Consider the following 21,132-nt stretch of genomic DNA (forward strand, 5'->3'; position numbering starts at 1 on the left):
ATAGAGTGGAAAAACACAAAATAGCCGGTCACTATATAAAAAGAAAACCTTCGTCCACTGTTTTTAGTCATGCGAATTAGTTAGGCTTGCGATGAAATTGCAAGCAATTTATAGCCATCTTTAATCTAAATTAGTTCCAACATTAGGCAAAGGTCCTTGATAACCAACTTGATGCTGAGAATGGATGGATAAGCTAACGATCCACTTTAGGATAATTCCTTCTCGCGTTTCATTTCCCTTGCAGCTGCTGCGCTCGATAGTATTATGTTCGCCATTTACGGTACTTTGAACTAAAAAACCTGAGATTGATTTCCAATTCTATATAGTTAGATCTTTAAATGATTTATAGCGTCTATAAACGATAAAAATGGCGCCGGATTAACAGAATTTATTTTTTCAGTTATTCCAGCCAGTGTTATCAGCTACAGTTGGTCGAACTGCGGCGCGTGTTTCTTCGTCGTGCATGCAAAAACGTTGGCCATTTGAGCGGCTATTATCGTACCGACGAAAGTTTCAATAAAAGCTGCCTGAAAGAAAAACCTTTGCTCCGCGACAAGCGACCCAATTAAGCGTAACTTCTGCCTAAAATGACAAAAACTACTCGCTCGAAGACAGGTTCATACTGAATCCGATCTTCCGTATCTGCGACCCTACGTGTATCAGAAACCCCACGTAAAGGAAGTCGGATTAATACGTCGCTCAAAACCTGGCTTAAATTGTCTTGTTCAGTTTATCGTTTGCTTAAACTTTCCGTGTGACTGACAACTAACTAGTTCTCTGTAGAGATGAACAAAATTTCTCTATGCCTTTACCCGTTGTTTCGCGTGCTATTCGCTTATAAAAGCGAAGTTTACCACTGGAGCTCGAAAGGGAAAATGTCACCGGCCATTATTTCATGTAAGCTAGCATAGATACTAGACATGCTCAATCTATCCTGACATGTTAGTTCGTGCAATTCCAGGCGTTCTAAGCAGGCCACGAGATATTTTTGTAGTTTTTGTCATAGCATTTTTTCGTCAATCTATTACGGTTATTATTAATATCTAATGCTAAGTATTGGTACTATTGTGTAGCTATTCGTTTTATCTGATGTTTCTTATATTATTCCTCAACGACGCTGCGATCGTTTGTCGCACCGCGTTGGCATTACAGAAAATGAGCTATAGATAGCCATAGTGACAAATTGGCCATGTAGCGTTTTTCCATGTGCCTTTAGCAACGGTTCTTCTGCCGGTCTGTATACATCCTATGACACGTATTGTATTCTGTATACGTTATGCGCATGTATACGTTTATCCACATCTTAAGGATAGCCTTAAATCTCGTCCGTTCCGAGTAGAGATTACGGGTAGAGTTTCAATGGTCCTATGCGGATTATGTAAGGGTTTGCCAGCACTCTAGTAAATTCTGGACGATTAACCGATTGATCGAATGTGAGAACAGTGAATGCTGTCGACTATGAAGCGAAACGCATTATTTTTTGTCCTAATTGGCCTCTATTAGTACTGTTTAGGATTGCCGAGGTAGGCACGATGGCTGGAGATGAAAATACATGATAGTCAAATTTATTATTTAGAAAATTTGAGACAAATAAACCAAGACAGAGTCTAAAGGACGTATCATCTTGACCGATCGGTTCACTGAGTTCACTCTAATTTATATCCGTGCATTTTCTCTAAGTGATCCGTAGAGTTTTAATATAGATGATTTTCCGGAAACTCAACCCATACATCGCACATCAATGTAAGTGAAAAGAGAACTTCCGATTTTTTATTCTTTCCATTGTTAACAATAATGGTACTGTACAGCATATAATAGCGATTATCGTCAGATATTTTTAGGGCTCCTTACGAGCGTACCAGTTTGCAAAAAAAGTCAAACAGTATCTGTCTATATGTACAGAGAATTCTTATATCGCTTCTGTACTTCAGGCAGTGAAGTCAAGTGGTCTCGTTTGTTGCCTCCGGGCATATGTCACCACTTCACATGCCCTCACTGCTCGACTTTACTTGACACTAATTGACTCTGAAGCCAACTTACGAGCCTAGCTTGGCCTTTTAAAGCGAAAAGGGACAGCGCCAGGAATTGGTAAACACGACACCCACTTACGATGGGTCTAGCCCAACATACACTTCGAAAACGCCTCGACCTATGTGTCTGGAAAGCGGAGACTCCTGGTGTCGGATCTCACAGCTCGCAACGTGTACAGAACTACAGACGACTTGAGTGGACGTTTAGAATAATATGCTTATTTGACAAATTTATTATTATTAACTAGCAATAGTACAAAGAAGGTGTCGTGAATTTATCTTTAATTCGCAAATAATAATACTAAACTGGGGAAGTATATTCCATCAAAATCAGCCCACATGCAATATTCTCCTCCTATAAGACAGTGGCCTGAGACCTAGGCAGTACGACTACTCGTTAACAAGTGGGCCCATGCAAAGTAAAACTTGTCATAAAATATTAACAAAAGAACAGGCTCTCACCTTTAAAACCGTCCACATTGAGGCACAAGGCAGCTACAGGGTCCTTTCGTATCGATTGTAAACAAAACCCGCAATAGATCTGCGTATGTATAGTAAACACCTTTAGCAACGTCTGTATTTACCGTGTTTGAAAACAGATTCAGTTGTTTTCGGTTACTCTTTTGGAAACACTTGCACGTTGACACCCTTTCGTTTCTAATTTCTCGTTGAACAATGTATGTACTGATAAGTCAGATAAGATTTGCGTGTTAAAACAAATTGCTTTATTTATCTACAACTTTAAAGTAGCCATATGTCTCACTTTCATACCTTAAAACATGAACATGAATAATTAAATTGACCCCACAAGTGGGCGCATGTTGGTGACCGACCATCTCCTTGCCAAGTTCTGCAAAACAACCTGGGATTCGTTACCTTGTTTGACTGTGTAATATGCTCCTCCGGGTTCCTCTGTATCCGCAGTGATCTTCTGCACTCCTGCACAGGTCTATGTGTATTTCTATTTGGCTGAATTGTCTAGAGAAACGATTCGATTCTTACCATTCGGAGAGAACCTAAAAGCAATTAAGAAAACACTAAAATTGTAAAAATAGAGTAGGCTTTCGAAGGAAATGCTAAACTGGCAAATGGGGAAAGCTAGTGTCACCGTCAAAATCAGTCCCTAGAGCGTCCTAGTTTGTTGTACACTGCAATCGTCAATTAATTATACGGATACAGGTAACAGTTTGAGTGATTGTACCGCTTGATTATGCAGCAAGAAATATTTGTAGTAATCGCTTCATCGTTGCGAGTAGTAGATCATTTATTGCGTGCCGAATACTGTTTGCAGTTCTTACGAGATCGATTCCGTTGAAAGGAAGTAACCAGACAACTGTCGTTGTCTACCCTCAATTATTGGCGAACGCATCAGAACGTAACACAAGGCACAAGTGCCGCTATTCTTTACGTACACACCTGCAAACACTAAACAACGTAGAATGTATGGCCATATAGAACCATTTTTGCTTCCGTATTTCGAATTACAAAACAAAAGACTTCAACAGACATCAATTTACACAGTTACATCTTACCGTCATGGAATGGGTGGAACCCTATAGTCGCTGACAGGCAGAGGGCTACAGGCAAAATTCTAAAACTATATGGTATAACTTTTTGTAAGTGTGTTTTCATTGCAAACTTCCACAAGCTGCTGTTATCTTTGACTTTGATAGATATGTCAGGAAAAGCTTTTCGTCTATGGCATAAAAATATACGTATTTTAAGTGGCAAATGGCTTATGATTAGTAGCCAACATCAATTTAGTAGCCAATCGACAAGAGAACTGAATAATCCTGCCATCGTTCTTTTTCTCACTTCTGCTTCTTCCCACTTGAAGGAAGCTTCAATCCAAAGTTATCGACCGTTCAACGAAACAGTTTCGCGCCTGAAAAAGCGCAATTTTGCAGCCGGTGGCGAGGAAAGCAATCCAAGTAATTCAAAACAGCCCATGTTTAATTTTTTGTTACTACTGGGGCCGTATCGTTGTTTTAGGATCACTGCAGAAACCTAAGTGGGGCAAACATATAGCCGATAGATAGATCATTTTATATTCAAACGAGCTCCTATTTAGGTTTCCTTCCTCAAAAGTAATAGGAAAATGTCAAAATTACAAGAGAACTAGATTAAAAAGAAGCGGATACACAGTACTTGTCAGGAGGAAGCTGACTGAGCACTTTTGTGAAATATTCTATTGCTTATCAATGGCAACTTGGTTTGCTTGAACGTCTGTCACTTATAGTCATTTGAGGACCTACCTAACAATGGCGTTTTCGAAAAACTGCCACCTCGTTTTCATATCTCGACATTTAAACACCACAGTCAACCTCGAAATCCTTACAGCGCTGAAAGTAGCACTAACTAACATAAACAAACATCGCAATTAGCCCCCGATGAACATCATTGCCCGTAGCGATGGCTGTTGTCGTAGCATGGCCACGTAGTGTGTGGCAGTTTTCTGAAAGTATGCCTCGCAATCTGCTAGGACGTCAGGGATTTTTGGTTGAACTTTGGCGTCCATGACGTCGTTGGCCTGTACTCCAATAACAAAGCCAACGACGTTATGGACGCCAAAGATCGACGAGCGGCTAAACGGTACAACATCAGCATTTCGCTTATTCAGCAACGCCTAAAAAAAACCTAATGCCAATATCTTTCTTCTCGCCATCAACAAGTCGTCGGGGCCGCGAATTGGCTTCGCGGATAGCAGCCAAACATAGCGTGTCAACAAATGGCTGTGGCAAAGAAGTACTTGTCTGTGTGGTTCTTTAGAGCTTCAGTAACTTCACTGATGGCTGGAAAGTTTTTACGTTGGTAAATCTACTTTGCACAAAAAGTTCAGCATAGAAGTACAGCATAGAAGTATAGCCGTAGGCGTCGAATGGCTAACATAATAACAACGACTAGCAGCAATAAGGAATTTGTCACGGTTACACTTTAGTAGAGACTGAATAAAACCCTCTCGAAAAGTACATAAAGTCTATTACAAAAGTACATAAAGAGTATTATGAATCTGCTTGTCGGTAACGCAGCGTTAACGACGATAAACTACTGCCACATTAGTAAATATTTTTGAACTGTACGTGGCCAATATGTGTATATATATATATATATATATATTGAGCTTTATTTTGGAAATTTTGTGTATACCAGAAAAAACAGGGCGTCGAAATTTATGTTTTCGCTGCGAAGAAGATTTGTTGCTTGATCCATAATACAAAAAAACGAATTATTACATAAGTATTGCTGCGATATTATTCAAATTTAGTAGTAAACAGCTCCTATTGATTTATGGAGATTAATATATATTATATAACTAATTTAAAATCTATAGATCAATGCAGATATTTTTGCAATTTGATTACACTTTGCCCTCGTATTGATCTTCTACTTCATCTTTTCTATTGAGCTGGCATCTCGAACTGGAGTTCAAAATTGCCACATTTACATATCACTGGGAGAAGTATTGCTTCGGAAAGAGATTATCTACTTCGTTGAACATATATCTTGAACCGGACCTGGTTTTACCTAGCTACTTCCTTGGGTTACCCGGTTTTCGCTCATAAACGGCTCCCGAGACTAAGAAGTGCTTTATTGACCACAGAATCCAGGCAGGTGCCGTACGCTGAGGCAAAACCAATCCACCTATTGATCATCCGTTGCATTGAACTTATGATCTGATAGTGACATTTTCATTTATTTGAAATTATTAAATACACTCATTGAGTACGTAAAAGAAAATTGATAGAATATATGATAGTCTACCGCTTGATGACGCGAACTACGTAAAAACAATAATCCTGAGAAATAATCTTTAGTGGACATTAACACAAGGAGCAAGATTAACTATCAACTAAACATGAATTGATTTTTGAAGGCTTTTTTTTTTAGCCATTTTTTCCTACCTAATTTCAATTCCCTGCCTTAATCATTCCTACGTTTACTGACGCGAAGTTAAATCACTCCATTAAGGACTCCACTATATTAGCAGCTGCGGACACAGTTTAAGAATGCCAAAGTACTGTTGTAAACCGAATATAAAAGCATATTCTATATGGATCGGCAATGATTTGAAGCATATTATCTAAGATCTACGATCAGCAAATGTCTTCACTATTAAACTACATTCATTGTTTATTTGGCTGGTTACTGTGTTTAGGGCTATTTACAGGAAAGGTTGCCGTATCATTTCATGAATAGGTAAATACAAGTACTGCTAGGTAAAACAATTTATAAATAGAAAGAATCATTATCGCCGCATCAATGACCAAGGGTACGCGGTTCAGCCTTCAACAAATGACAATCGAACGTGGTAAAATGAATACCTGGACATTGAAAACTTGTTTGTATATTTCGCGCTTGCAGTATTCGCCCGTAACGCCCTCGAAACACATAGCGGGACTATCTAAAAAGTATTCAGGCGGACAAATTTTAAATTAATGTTTCGATAGTGGCATTTTTATATTTAAATATCCAAAAGTTACCTCGAGAGCATGTGGTACGCATACGGTATGATTCACTAATAATCAGGGTCAAGCAATCGGCTTACCGCTGTTTAAGATGTTCATGCGCATGAAACAAGAAGCGTGTTTAGTACCTATTTAAGAGAAAGGTCATCAGTTCAATTAAGTTACATAAACTTACTTTGTATAAAGATGATTAGTTCTGCACAGCTATGGTGGCAATTGCCTTCTAAGGTACACAATGTGCATTATCCTGAGTTCCCTCACTATAGGTAAGTACATTTGTGTTTCTTTTATTTGAATGCTACAAAAATTATATATATAGCGAGAGAGAGAGCGAGAGAGAGAGATTTTCTAAGTATTTTTCCGTTAATTTTTTGTACTGGGTGTAAGGCGGTACAAACATAACAAACCGCTTCGTACATCAAATGACCCTGAACTATTCGAAAATATAAATCACCTTACGTTTTCCAAGTATATGGCAGGTTTAAAAACAACAAAAATTTTCTATCTAATCGATCTAAAAACATCTGAAAGCTCTGCGTCGTTGCGAATATGGTACAATTATCACTCACACACAACACGTTACTCATAATAGTGATTTGTATTAATTGCATCCGAAACGTAGGAAGAACATCGCCAAGAAACCCGCAAACATTGAACTTATCGTATTGAGGATTTCGTTCAACAAATCTTGCCCGATCCGCAAAATGTCTACTAATAGCTAAATGAAAAAATCGCTTAAACACAATAGAACAATATTGAATTCATAATGTACATTCCTTATTTAGAGGATCGAATGTGGGCACTATTTTTTTCAATTGTTTTTGTTAATTATTTTTTTTGTAGTGATTACTTTTACATAGGGTAACCATCACCGATGAAATTAATAGCACATCCGATTAAATCAATAGATATCCTATATATCTTGACTTTGGCACCTCTTTATATTCTTCTTGCTCCTTTTACGGTTCGAATTATGAAGGCCGTTGAAAGTTGTCGCCGTGGACAAGGTCTCTCTTATGGGTAGAATAGGCTTAGCATATTGAAAACTCGGTCGTGGCACTGAACGATGTAGATTCTGTAGTTTTGAAATTTATATTTTATAAATAAAGAGATCAATTATTTCATTCTTAAAAGTACTATTTTTATTTATGTTTCATGCTGTGCTAAATTAATAACAATGTACTCTTTTTCGTTACGACTAAAGCCTCGTAACTTTTGAGGTCCCTACAGCAAGTAGGTAGCATCTATAATACCGTACCGTCAAACGTACCGACAATCGTTTTATCGCTGCTATCATGTACTGGAAGGAACCTAGACCATACGTTTCTATTTAGAATTACAGAATCTGAACGTTTCAACTGTTATATAACATCGGTTGGCTTTTGATGCACGAAAAACCTGCTGGATGTCTTCGGGCCATGCCTACGTACTGATTTCAGCAGGTGACTGCTCCTATATTTTTTTGTTGATTTGTTGGTCTATCAGTAATCATTGACTTGGTATAATACGTAGATCAAACATGCTTGACAATATGAGACCAAGGATTCTCAATTCAATAATGAATTCATTTCGTGAAAGGATTTTCGCTTTTTTACGTGTCTATATACAAATTACTCTAGTTCCACTTCTAGACAGTCAAAGATTAAATATTCTGAGATTAAGTAAGATAAAGTTATAGAGCAAGTAGCACATTGAGACTTAACATGTCGCTCTTACCTTTTAAATATCCCATTTTGATGCTTGATTGAGATATATATATCTCAATATAATATATATATATATTAATTCATTTAGATTTACTGGGCGAACCAAGAAAGAAACCACATAATCGAAAAGAGACCTGGCCGAGCTGTGAATGAACTCGTGCGAACACGTTGATGTGGCTATTTATTTGGCTCAACTTAGCTTGCTTCAATAGTATGCCTACTTACCTACCAAACTCAAATACTTCGTTTTGCCACAGAGCTATGTTTGGGCACTGGGTTTAATAGAGTTGAACTTGGACACCTGTTAAACTTAGAGATACATGGTGGTCTTGGTTCATATCGCTTATGGAAGCTAGCGGTCTGAGATAATACCTAATCTAGTGGGCGTAAAACATAAAAAGCACTGCAGTTTTGCAACAAGACATAACCATGCTTGGTTAGGTGCTGAAAGACGCCGCCCGGTGAAAGCCGCAGTAGCGCCGGATGTAATGCTCGAAAATCACCTAATTCAATGAAGTACATGATCGGTACGTAGTTAGCGAGCGATATATGAATTCACTGAAATATCATTTAACTGCATTGGTAGGACGTTGTATTAAACTGCTTTAGACAGGGAAACCGCGAGTATAACATTCCTCTTAAAGATCGAAAGGAATTTTAATTGGAAACTTGAGACAAGATACTTTGATCACATAATAAGCAAGGTCAACGATTTTTTTTACTTTTAATAAGTGTTGTTATAAGCTTTGCGCTGGGAGCCACACGTCTAAAAAAGAAAACGATGCTTCATAATAGTACTGGATGTGAAACCTCGAAAGCTAACCTAATGCTAAGCTAATGATAGCTAACCTACCTTGAACTTGCTAGCTAGAACCACTCCCTACCATGGGCGTTATATGGTACGTAGTTTACATGAAACGTAAAGGTAAATCACATGAACTGATCCTTGGATTACTTCGCATAACAACAATAGAAGTAATGTGTAAAAAAAATTCATAATAATACTAGTACGACAGTACAAGCTGGCTTGTAACGTCAAATCGTGAACAGATACGGAATAACGTAACGCATTAACGAGAAAATGGTACATAAATCGTTATTAAAAGATACTGTCAAAGCTGATTTAATCGTTCGGTCAGCTAGTTATAACAATCTGCCCACATTCAGTGAAAGCGTAACTTTTGCAAATATGGTACCTTTTTATTATTTATTATTATTATTATTAATATTAAAATAATGTACTATCTTTATTTTCGAGTTACATTCAAACCAAATAAATGTATATACAATATAGTTAGGCTGAAGTAATAAAGCTTGAAAAAATGTTGGAACACTGAATGTTTCCGATACTGAAATTAATTTCGTAAAATGGAATTACGCTTCTACGACAGACCGCGACCTCGTACTTATCATCAAAGTATCGATAAATCAAGAAAGTGTGATTAATTAATGTCACCCTTCAATCATCCGACAATGACCAACAATCCGCTGCAAAAACAACCTCCTTTCCATCGTCTAGCATGTCCGAACAATTTGAAAACAAAAAAACCCGTATAACAGAAGGTCGTTTCACTTGGACAATGTGGTGTATTGGAAAATGCAATATGGTCACCAAACATCACGCTTTTGACTCACAGCAGCCACTGCTGTTGTATTGAAATCTACTATATTTGTTACACCTTGTGGCGGAGTTCTGCTTTCTGCAATTTTCCGCGTTAATCAAAACATTTTTTGTTGCGACGTCTCATACTGAATAGCTCAAATTAGTTTTATCGCAGTGATCAAATATGCGATGAATTTGACTATATTATTTGTATATGTTTTTTGTTCTAAACTGTTGTACACGCATGGCGCTTCATGGACCTTTAAGCGAAACATTTTATTATACGTAAGTACACATGGGTATTGCTTACGCGGGTTGTTATTAGGATTCTTCGTTTACGTTACCCTGTTTATATTGATGATTTTTTTTTTATAATAGATAAAATCACATCGCGCGATTTTGTTTGCAGGTAATTCTTGATTTGCATTGTAATGCATTTTGTTTTAAATTAAAAAACAATTCCTAAGGAAACTCAACGACTTCTTTGCTTCAGAAGGTGAAAATGATCAAATCGTCAAGCGTTCTTCTTATCCTAGTATAGACTGTATATACTAGGATAAGGAGAACGCTTGACGATTTGCAGGCGATCTGAAGGAAGATCATTTTCGCACTGCTACTTTAGCGTTTTCAAGTAAGTGATATCTATTGCATTACATGTTTATATGATTCAAAGGTGGTAAATTCTTTACCTGGATTCAAATTATTGCTTGCCTCTAGAGACGTTTTGGGATTCACAGCCATTGATTCGATTAAATTTTTCTCAAATTCATCGCTTAATATCTGAAGGCTTTAAGGGTCACACGGAGTGGCTGTAGCATTTTTTTGCAATTGCTAAACTGCTTTCCTTTCTGTTAGAAACATTTTAATTTCGTTATTTTATCACAGCTGTACAAAGGGAACCTTTAACTGTTACGAAACATCGTAAACTTCACTTTGCCAGACGAGGTTAAACTGAAAAGATATGTAAACTGTAGATGTGAAAGATTCTGCATTTGGAACCTCTCATTCAGCCAACTTGGGCTGGGAAAATTTCTCTTGGGCTACCTACACGGAACTACGCTTTTGCTTCTGTAAGCGAAAACTTACTGACTGCCAAATGTCGCAGACAATGTAGGGAGCAGGGAAATTTGCCAGGTTTGTTAAGCGGTTGGTCAGTTCCGAACTTCAACTATCCCATAGGCCAAGTAATTTCCTGAAGCAGAAAGTGGTGCTCGGCTTGCAGGTCCAAGCCGATACAGTACAGGCCTCGACAAGGCTGATATAGACGCCAAGAGCCGCACCGGCTGAGTCACCCTCTGGCCCGAACTAGGAACTGCCGCGTTCCAACTACCCCAGCAAGTTTCTGCTAACCGAAATGGCAACGAGTATATACGCAGGAAAGCAGCTGTACAAAGTAGCATAGACTAGAGATACCTTTCGCATCTATTTCTCAACAACAACAATATTCTCTATATTAGTTTGTTCAAGTTTACATCTGACTAGGTTAGTGGTTCGTTGTCCTTCGGTTGACACACATTTACTTAATGCATAAAAGTATTCGTGCTGGGGACATGCACACGTGAGAATATCTCACGTGCAGGGGCAAACGTGGATGCTAACTACCTAAATAAAGGAAGCGGTTAAGTCAGCGACGGAGAAAGTCGATCCGGGCGAAAAGTCTAACTCGTTGTGACGCATTTCACATTTCCACTTGAAATAGAAGAATGCCGTTGAAGGAAACGTATATACATTTATAGATATAATACGAACTACAATGGATTTGCACATTTTTTGCGTAAAAATCCCTTTTTAAATCCAGCAGATCTTCACTAAGTAAAAGTAGTTTATAAAAAAGGAGTAATTGTGTTGTATTCATGAAAGTCATCTTCATTGGCCACGCTAAGTGGCAGCAGTTTTAGAAAACACGTTTGGCGTATGTACGAAAAGCAGAGGCGAACAGAGACGCTGTTTGGTTCTTCCATAATGGTCCGGAATGGGTTCAAGGTCGTTGAAAAGTACTCAGTATAACATGTTAAAAGCGCTCGTACTTCGACAATTTAGTGTTCTTATAATTTGTTTATGCTACTGCGTTGCCATATTTATGAAGGAATCGTCTGACTTGATTAAAATGTCGTTTGTTCGATCGAATCATCTCAAAAAAGATTTGTCTCTCGTGTCCAACTATGATAATTAGGTCTATCGTTGCAATTCAATAATTCCATAATTTAATAATCCAAAAGAACGGTTAAGTATGAAACGCTAGCCTTCGTTCAAGAGCATAATCGGTGTATGCTTCTCAATTAACCGCATACCAAACCTATTATATGGAAGAAACTGTATGAGTGCACATATAAAGGGTGGTGCATTCAAATTAGAAAAAACGTTAGTGGACTGTTGATCGTACTAGGTATGCGTTCATCCACTTTTCCTGGTACTGGACAAAAGCTAGTTGTTTCTAACTAAGACAAAGCAACATACCTGTCAAAACAAACGACAATGTGTCGTTTCCCGAATTCGGGAGAGGATCAACTCTTAGGGAGGGAACTCAACTGTTCTGCACTTCCACCAAAACTGAAGCTTTTCCTTTTTGCTTAAAATAGACAGTCTACGTTATTCCCAGTCTTAATGCGGCTTCTAAAAAGATTCGAAGAAGACTTTCATGAGACAAACTGGACGATCCTCAGTGAAGTTTAGATTTAACGGGCTTAAAGATTGATCAACATGGCTTTTCAAAAAAATCTTTTCGATCCTTCTTTTATTTTTTGGGCGCTTTGAGCCTGTGCATTTTGAAAACATTGACTTCAAATTTAAATCCGCTATTTTTTTTTGTATGTAGCATATTAAAGTAACACGTTAACGAATGTACCACCACCGTATCGCTTAGTGCACAGTTAGTACTTTTTTTAAATTTTTAAATTAAAAATTAAAGTTTAAAAAATTTAAATTACTAGTTAGTAATTTACGTTCCAAGTAAAAGCTATAGTCGTGGTGCATGATGGCTATATTAAATAACTAAGAATAATATGACCGACGGGAATAACTTTTAGCAAATATAAAACATTTGGTGAATGTTTCTATTTTCGTTTAAGTACAGGCTTAAAAACAAAGGATAAGAAAAATTAGGATTTCGCTACCTTGTATACATACGGTTGTGAACTTTACACATATATATATTAACCTAAGATCTGCAATTGTTGGTCACTGGTTTCGAATTAGACATAAATAGAAGCACATAAGTTTCTGCATCGCCGTTTGCCATTGAATAGCGGAATACATAGTGAAGGCCACAGCATCACTATGGTGGATACGGTGAAATTTATTGCCGTAAACTTCCGCGATGGGTCGCTTGGCTTCGGCTAGCATCCCGTTATCGTATCTACCCGGACAGCTAACCCCAGGCCTGCTTGTTTTGGAGTGGTAACTTGCCTTACATGAGATATACTTGTCCGTCTGAAGACTGACTATTTGAACGTGGTTTCCAGACGTTATCTTTCGGATCACGTAGTGCTCCTCGTCAAACAGCAGTTGCGGCGAGGCTAGAGGCTAGAGGTAACACGACGCACCGTACAGCCTTCATTTTTCGATGCTTTTGTACCATCACTTCGTTGTTGTTCCACGATACGGACCCTACGAACGAGCTGATTTAAAAATGACTTTTGTTTCATGCAGCTACTCCTGCTCCAGATGAGCTCCGGCCTATTGCACACAACGAAGAAGCTTCTACGTTGTTTTCGGAACACACGCTTCCCGCATCAGCTTACTCCCGAACAACACGCTCATCTACTAGCCTCTAATGATTACTAGGAAAAGTACTCCTGTTGAAGCTTGTCAGCTTGAAAGCCTGTAGCAACCTTGGTTAGTGGAAGTAAGGTGAATTACTATAACCGTCTGTAAAATATATAAAATTCAGACAGTCGAATAGGGATCAATCAGTTTTCACAAACGGTGTAACGTTGTTTTCTCTCGGCGGCCGATATACAATATACAAAAAAAGCCGAGAGGAGCGTTGTGAGTCTGTGAATTGTCGACAGTAGACGAACTCGACTTTCCTGGAGCATCGCAAGCTATCCAGCTCAAAGCTAGCTACATTTCGTTATCAGCGCATACAATCATGCTTTGCCCTCTCTAGGCTGACCTTTGGCTCCAAGCAAACGATGCCTGTCTTGTTCTTTGAAGTAAGAGTTCTCTGTCAACTTCGTCATCCAATAACCATAGCAGGGCGGGGGGGGGGGTCAACTTCGTTAACATCGACTGAAACTCTCTAATTATCTTTATTTTTTGCAGACAAAGTAACACGTCTCCGTTGGTTTCTGTGCCAGCTGTGATGTGAGCCTGTGATAGCTAAATGTTTCTGCATGTAGTTTACGTCAGTTCCTCATGAATCTTTGACCATGTAAGCTATAAAGTGCTACTCTAGAATTCAAACTACGTTTAAAAATTCTGGATTAGTACAATGTTTACCAAACTGCCAGAGAGTTTGCTGCCAAGTTAAAGAAAATGTCGTAAATCTTTAGGCTTACTACTACTATATGCGATATTGCTACACAATCTCAGTCTGACTTCCCTACGATTTAAAGTCACCAAAGTAACTAACTAAGGTTGTAGTAGGCTGTTAATTTTATAAATCAATCGTGCAATATTAACAAAATGCGGCTATCTCTCCTAATGGCGCAATAATGACATGTTACGCTACTAAGCTTCAGGGCACATAGGATGATCGTAAGCGTACGTCTTTCCGAATTAGAAGCCAGCCATCTAAACAATACCCGACGTAAAACTTAAAACATTTCTAGAATCCACTTCTTTACTATTGTGAAATAGCGGTATCATCATCCGGTATAATCAAATATAGTCCCGTAAATCTTTAATGCATTCACTATGACCGCTTAAACGGTCGCACATGGAGTCAAGCAACTAACCCTCCAATTACAGAGGTCTATATTATTTTCAATCAAACGGAATGTTTCGCTACTATAGAAGCTCTGCTAAGTCTGCTAGGTCCTCGCATATGATACCCTAAAATTTATTCATTAGGTTGGACTGTGATTTCTAATCTGTTTTTATAGGTAGTATCCTCAACTACTGATGTCCTTTTTACAAATGTTTCAACCTCCAAACCATCGGTAAATGCCGAATTTCAGTAGTTCTGTTATACGCGACCGTAGAGGGTACTTCAGGCCCCTCACGATGTGCATTTAGAGTGCGACTACCCGTTCGCGAACCTTAAAGCTTCCTTTAACTTCGAATCGTTTGCCAGTAGTCGACCAATTCCAAAAACCCTCAGGTCCGACCAGAAACAGGACGACAGTGAACACGTTAGCATAGTCCCCCCACGACGTCCACCATATTCACGCGATATTCAGACGATTCGAAAAGCTCATCAATATCTAGAGTCTCAAAGTGGACCACGAATTTCGCACGCTCAAATTCGCTCGGGTTCGATTGATTGATTGATTGATTCAGCTACTATGTACTTCACCGTCGTGATGCATGCACACATCCTTCTGAGGTAGATAAGCTTCATCAAGGGACTCAGACGGCTGTTTGTGCTACCTTCGAATGACTGCAGTCGGCATTTCATCGTAGCTCTGTTTTCATTACCACCAACGAACCGGCATCGACCGGTGTAAATATATGAAAGTCATGATCGTTTTGAGTTACATTTTCATAACTTCCCACAAGATTGGTGAGATAGTAATAAGTTTGATATAGATCGCATGAGAATAGCGTGCGTGTAAGAAATGATGGATGTTATGTCGTAGCATAGCGGTGGTCCATTTGTTGAAACAGGCAGTTTTGTTAAAGCTTGGACGCATCGGCGTTGACATCAGAAAACACATCGTGATCGTGAAAAAACACCAAAAAGCATCGACCATAAGGTTTCCCGACTTAAGAATCATCGATGATAGGCCGTCGTTAAGTAACGAACTTCTATGGTATCGTGTAAAGCTGTGTACATGAGTCTTATTGCCCAATATAAGAGACAGAGTCCTTATCTCGAAAACGATATTGGACTTGTGATAAAATATTACTCTTTACCAGACCGTTTGTTTACGTTGCACGATTCCACCCTATCGATGAGGTATCTGAAGCAATATTGAACACAGCGTAGCATTTTGTATATTTCATTTCGATTGTTTAGTTCAGCCCAGCGCTCTTTGTTACATGGGCTTGCTATAAGGGGGAGAACTGTTGCTGCGCAAAGCAGCGACTTCTTCAATCTGTCTATGTTGCGCACGGTCAACATTAGAAGTAGGGGCTTCTTCGTTATTGCGAAATTTCCTTGCTGGACTACCCTGAACTAGCTGTGCATGTGTACACTCCGTTAAAGAAGATAGATGGTAATAATCGCACAAGGCTGTATAGTAGTTTGCCAGTAAAGGGCAAAATAGTCTCTAGCCCCGTAGCGTGATCAGGAAACGGTGATTGTATCTAATTCAGAGACCCTGGGCTGCGCAGCCATCACGGATAATGCTTTTGGCTTACCTCGGATTTGGTTTCAAGTCGCCGTTGCATTTCCTCGTTAGCTCAACGTCTTTGATAGCGTCTAAACCGGTATAAGACTGAGCTATATAGGAGTAACTGAGTCTGCGTCCCATGACATCAAACTTTGGTTTTCGATCTTATTCACCCTCTACTCAGTGCTTGTAAGAAATAAAGGCAGTATCGGCCATAGCTCAAACCAAACGTAATTTATCCATGTATTGAAACGGAGCGCATGGGCCTGTGAGGTAGTTTGTGAACATGTCCAAATAAAACATACACTAAGTAGGGGAGCGGTCAGCTAATTCATGCAACATGTTATATATATATATATATATATATATATATATATATATAACGTGCAATAGCATTTCCTTCGCACTGGAGATTATAACGGACAATAAAAGATTGTTCGTTAGTTGAAATGGCCAGTCTCTAAACTAACATCTTTCTCATTAGACTGCGGATAAAATGTGCAAGTAAGTCTTCGTATTTGTAATGCAGTGTATAATAATTAGTAAACAAGTAATTGGGCAGTAAATAAAGTTCCTGCAGTACATGAAAGTTGGTGATCAACGTGTCTGTATAAATCAGATGGCTTTCATGACAATCCATACATCCACGTATTACCTTTATGATTTGATTTCGGATTGCCAATGCAGCCTGTGAACATCGTCAATCCCACGTCGTCTCCCGCACTAGTAAAGCTCTCCGTAATTTAGACAAGTTATGAATGGATACTAGCGCTCATATCTCCTGGCAACTGTCGTAAACACAGCTGCTTATACGGAACACAGACGCCGATTTCCAAATACACAGGCCATGGGCTTCTACATGGAGCTTTCATTAGAGATAGTACCCAAAAAAAGAGGTAGAAGACGGATGCGGCGGAAGCAGGCGCTTCATCACTCGGCCGGAAGAGCAGAATACTGATTAACAATGAGGCAATAAACACATAATGGCTAAGAAATAAATGGACATTTATTTAGATACAAATGAGGATAGTAAAACAACTTCAGCCCACAGCAGGTAAGCGAATAATAGCGATTTATAAACCAGCAGCGTACGCATATGCCAAGAGAACTTATTATTATTTCAATTACGGTTACCCATTATTGTCACTCCGTTATCTTCTAGTATTCTATTAGTAAACTAGGGTATCAATTTCGCGGCAGAATAACACACCGAAGACGTGTCTTCGGCACGCCGTTCGTATAAAAAGAAAGATATTATCTTAAATCGCATCTTGTTTCAGGTCTGTAAGTGTTTTTCTGGTAGGTTTTTGCGGCAGGAACCGGGATAGCGGATCCTCAGCTTTTCTAACCTGTTCTCCGATAGGTTTTTTTTTTATCTCTTCTCTCAAACCTTGACTCTCTTAGAGATGACAAACCTGCCCAATTGTTGGTGGTCAGGAACCATGTAATAGCTAATTAGAGCTAACGACTTTTTACGGCCCTTCACTGATTTCAGATTCACACAACAGATAATTATTCGAATACTTTTTTTAATATTCTACGAATGCTATAGCAGTAGAGTAAAAGATGCCACATGGGATCCTGTGTTGCTTATTGATATTGGGGCCAGAGACTAATATTAGCGACCGCTATAAACGGAAGCAAAGGTATGGGTTTGTTTTTTACCGCGACAGATGTAGAAGACCATACATATTAAATAGCCCTGCTTGGAGGTTAGCGGTGGCCAACTCGTATTACGCAACCTTTACAAACTATATCAGGTTGAGTATGCCCATGTTTGATATCCGCTGTCCCGTGTCGAACTCTTCTATTGACTTTTAAGCACGCCACTTGCGGCTTGTTAGGAAATTGTTCCACTTTCTTTTAGGTATTTTCCGTTTCGTAGATATTTGCGTTTCTAAATAGCTTTTTGAAGAGATTATCAGCGACACTGCATCCATGAGATCGTACATTGAAAACTGTGCACTTAAGAAAAATGGGAACGTAAATTTGAGTACACACCTTAGAAAAACTTTAAAAAGGTGAGTTTAGCGAGCGGAAACTATCGACGAATGTCATGGATATCCTTTGTGAAAGGTTAGTGTTAGTCTGTACACCTGTTCTAACTGCCGCACAGCTGTTATACCCATTAGGAGAAATATTTCAGGTTGTGAGTAAAGCATTAATGGAAGTTGGTCATTGTTCACGCGATTAAAATACCTTATTCTTGACCTTAGGTCTATTAGCTCATGTGTAATGATTAACTTAGGATTCAGAATTCTTCATATAAAATTGTATGGTATATAGCAGTAGCATAAGGTTGACAAATGCCTCATAAACGCATGTTACTGTTCAGACCTCTCAAGTAAAAACATGAATTATCATTTTGCTATCCAGGGTTCCCTTGCCATATGTTACCTTGTTTCCATTTCCTGGATTGTTTCCACAACATCGATATCGATTTCTCGCAATAATAGCATAGGTAACCATATCGTCAGCAGAATGCTCCGTATGATCGCACAAAGCAGCAGAAAAAGTTAAGGCTCCAGTGGACCGTGTAGCAGGGCTATACTCAGCTAAACAGACCCTTTGCCTGGTTAACAAGGCAATTTATGCTGAGGTTGTCGATCTCATAATGAATAGCAGAGAAAGTTCAAGAAATTATTGATATGAACAATATGCGAGTGCATTTAGTCTGATTTTCATCAAGTCTCAAAAAGAAACTGATTAATAGATATTTGTACATAAACTGAGATGGACAATTACCCTAAAAACATAAGAAATAACGTATAACATAGAAGTTCGGGGAAATCAATAATTTTGCTATAATACGTGCAAATAATCTCAGAAGAACATCAAAGCCAGGCCGTTGGTAGAATCGTGGGCAATTAGCCCCCTAGATCCTCCTCTGGCTAAAGCCAACGTCCAATTCATAGCAATGATTGTAAAATTCCCGTCTGAATAAACTTTCCTCCGCAACACCGAACAGGCACACGGAGGTCGTGGGTTCAATCGTCAGCAGATGTTCAATAATTAGAGTTCTTAATACCAGCTAAGTTCTTACTTATTTTCAAGTAGCGTGAGTATCTGCATGTCGAGTATGCAAAAATGACCCCCACCCGGTTACCCCCAGGCTGAATTGCCCGTTTCGAGGATGATGGCACTAGTGTTCAAGCAATTATCGAATACCTATGCTAAATTTAAGCCCGAATGATATAAGTAACTGTATTTGATTTGAAGTATTTTTAATAATGAAAATTTATTGATACCCAATGGTGTAGGAACTTAGCATGCAGTTAAGTCTACGATAACCACGATTCTATTGAAATATCTATGTAGCTACGATGTGAAGAATCTTTCTGCTGCAACAGCCACACTGACTAATAAAGTCGTAGGCATCGTATTAACTATACTAATGCATATATCTCAGAAGTGATTTTTCTGAAAGCTATATTTACATAATATAAGTAACAACCGTAGGTTTGCTTAATGAAATCTTTATGAGGAATTCCATGATTTAAATAAGATCTGCTAAGATTGCTCTCCTTTTCTTTTTTTTTTTTTTAGTTTTTTTTAATGCCTATTATCGGAAAGTGCCAAAACTCTTCGTTATGTTAGAGTATATAATCGTATGCAGCCTGAATAAAAATAAGTTGCAAGAAACAGGGTAATAAAAATCATACGTTAAGGAAAATGGACATATAATTTGTATAACTTGTGAATCTACAGTTCCAAAATGGTACTCGCAGGTCAACCGATAGCTGACCTGCGAGTACCATTAACCTGTCTGTTGTTCCTTCTTGGACGTATCAGGAAAACGCGCGACCTGTTCGAGGCCTAAAGCTCACATTTGAATGGAGCACCGGTCAAATAGAACAAGGTAGACGTGGCCAAACTATTCATTACTCATTGTTACCAGATTTAGCACCGCACGAGGTGGCCGGCAATCATCTTCTCTAGATCTGCAGGAGAAGCGAATAAGACTATACAAAACAGTGACGAGTATCCCAGAACTCAGATTCTAATTAAGTCGGTTTCTAGCCAAAAAACATTGTTACTTACACACACATGGAGACTAGTTGTTATCATCCTACAAGGCGAAGTTATATCGAGAAAAATCACTCTGTCGATAACAGCCAGCCTTATATAAAGCCATAAGACAACGCACCGAAGGTAACTCCACGTGCGCATTTATTCCATCCTTTGACAAACTAATTCATTACAAAACTACGATAGTGGACGTTGTCTACGAAAAAGAAGGGCGCGGAAACAACGAGGAAATAGGTCGGGGTTTTTGCTCGTGCCGCTACTGTTGCGTAACACTATTGACGGATCCCGAGCGTTACAGGGCGCTCAGTTCTAGTTCATCTGCAAAAAAGTCGCCTCTCAACGCTTTGCTTATAGTTATTCGGCATCAGAGTGACTGCTACAATTTCCCAGCAGTAACAATAGCATATGTATTTGTCCCACCTCGACTTACACATAAGAAGTTGTTAATCTGAGAGTTGATTCAAAACTTCTGCTTCTTCATCTGATACCTCTTTGTCGCGTTCTCTACTCGCTAAGAGCTTGTGCTAAAAAACGATAAGATCAACGTTCTAATTAATATATGGACAAAACCTTGTTTCCCAAGCATACTGACTTCCGGTAATTCTTTCAATTTCTGCTAAAAGCTGTTTTTTAAATCTGGGCGACAACATACCACGAACCACTTCATTTGTTCTGTTCGGTCCATGATAGTATAAATACAATGCTAAACAAGTTACGCACAAATACGTAATTAAGCCTACATTCAACATAGTGCCTTGACATTGTTTCACGTTACATTCGACCTGAAGGGCAGCTTGTTTCATCTCCCATGAACAATTTCAACAACCAGTCATCAGAATAACGGTTAGGAATAACTATCCA

General features: G+C 38.8%; 2 long non-coding RNA genes across 3 annotated transcripts; one reads left to right on the top strand and one right to left on the bottom strand.

Moving 5' to 3' along the window:
• The first annotated feature begins 70 nt into the window (after window positions 1-70).
• LOC111261275 (uncharacterized) lies at window positions 71-16,944 on the top strand. 2 transcript variants are annotated; one of them, XR_002680892.2, is made up of 4 exons: window positions 81-280; window positions 401-1,743; window positions 10,215-10,436; window positions 16,930-16,944. It is a non-coding gene; the product is annotated as an uncharacterized LOC111261275 (long non-coding RNA). The 2 variants fall into 2 exon arrangements; XR_002680893.2 differs by lacking the exons at window positions 10,215-10,436; window positions 16,930-16,944 and having other exon boundaries at window positions 71-280; window positions 401-1,659.
• LOC111261277 (uncharacterized) lies at window positions 1,430-6,085 on the bottom strand. The gene is made up of 2 exons (XR_002680897.2): window positions 3,232-6,085; window positions 1,430-3,046 (listed from the first exon to the last, which is right to left on the bottom strand). It is a non-coding gene; the product is annotated as an uncharacterized LOC111261277 (long non-coding RNA).
• Window positions 16,945-21,132: the final 4,188 nt, after the last annotated feature.

The sequence above is a fragment of the Varroa jacobsoni genome, unplaced genomic scaffold, assembly GCF_002532875.2.
Source record: "Varroa jacobsoni isolate VJ856 unplaced genomic scaffold, vjacob_1.0 scaffold_541, whole genome shotgun sequence".
NCBI classification, from domain to species: Eukaryota; Metazoa; Arthropoda; class Arachnida; order Mesostigmata; family Varroidae; genus Varroa; species Varroa jacobsoni.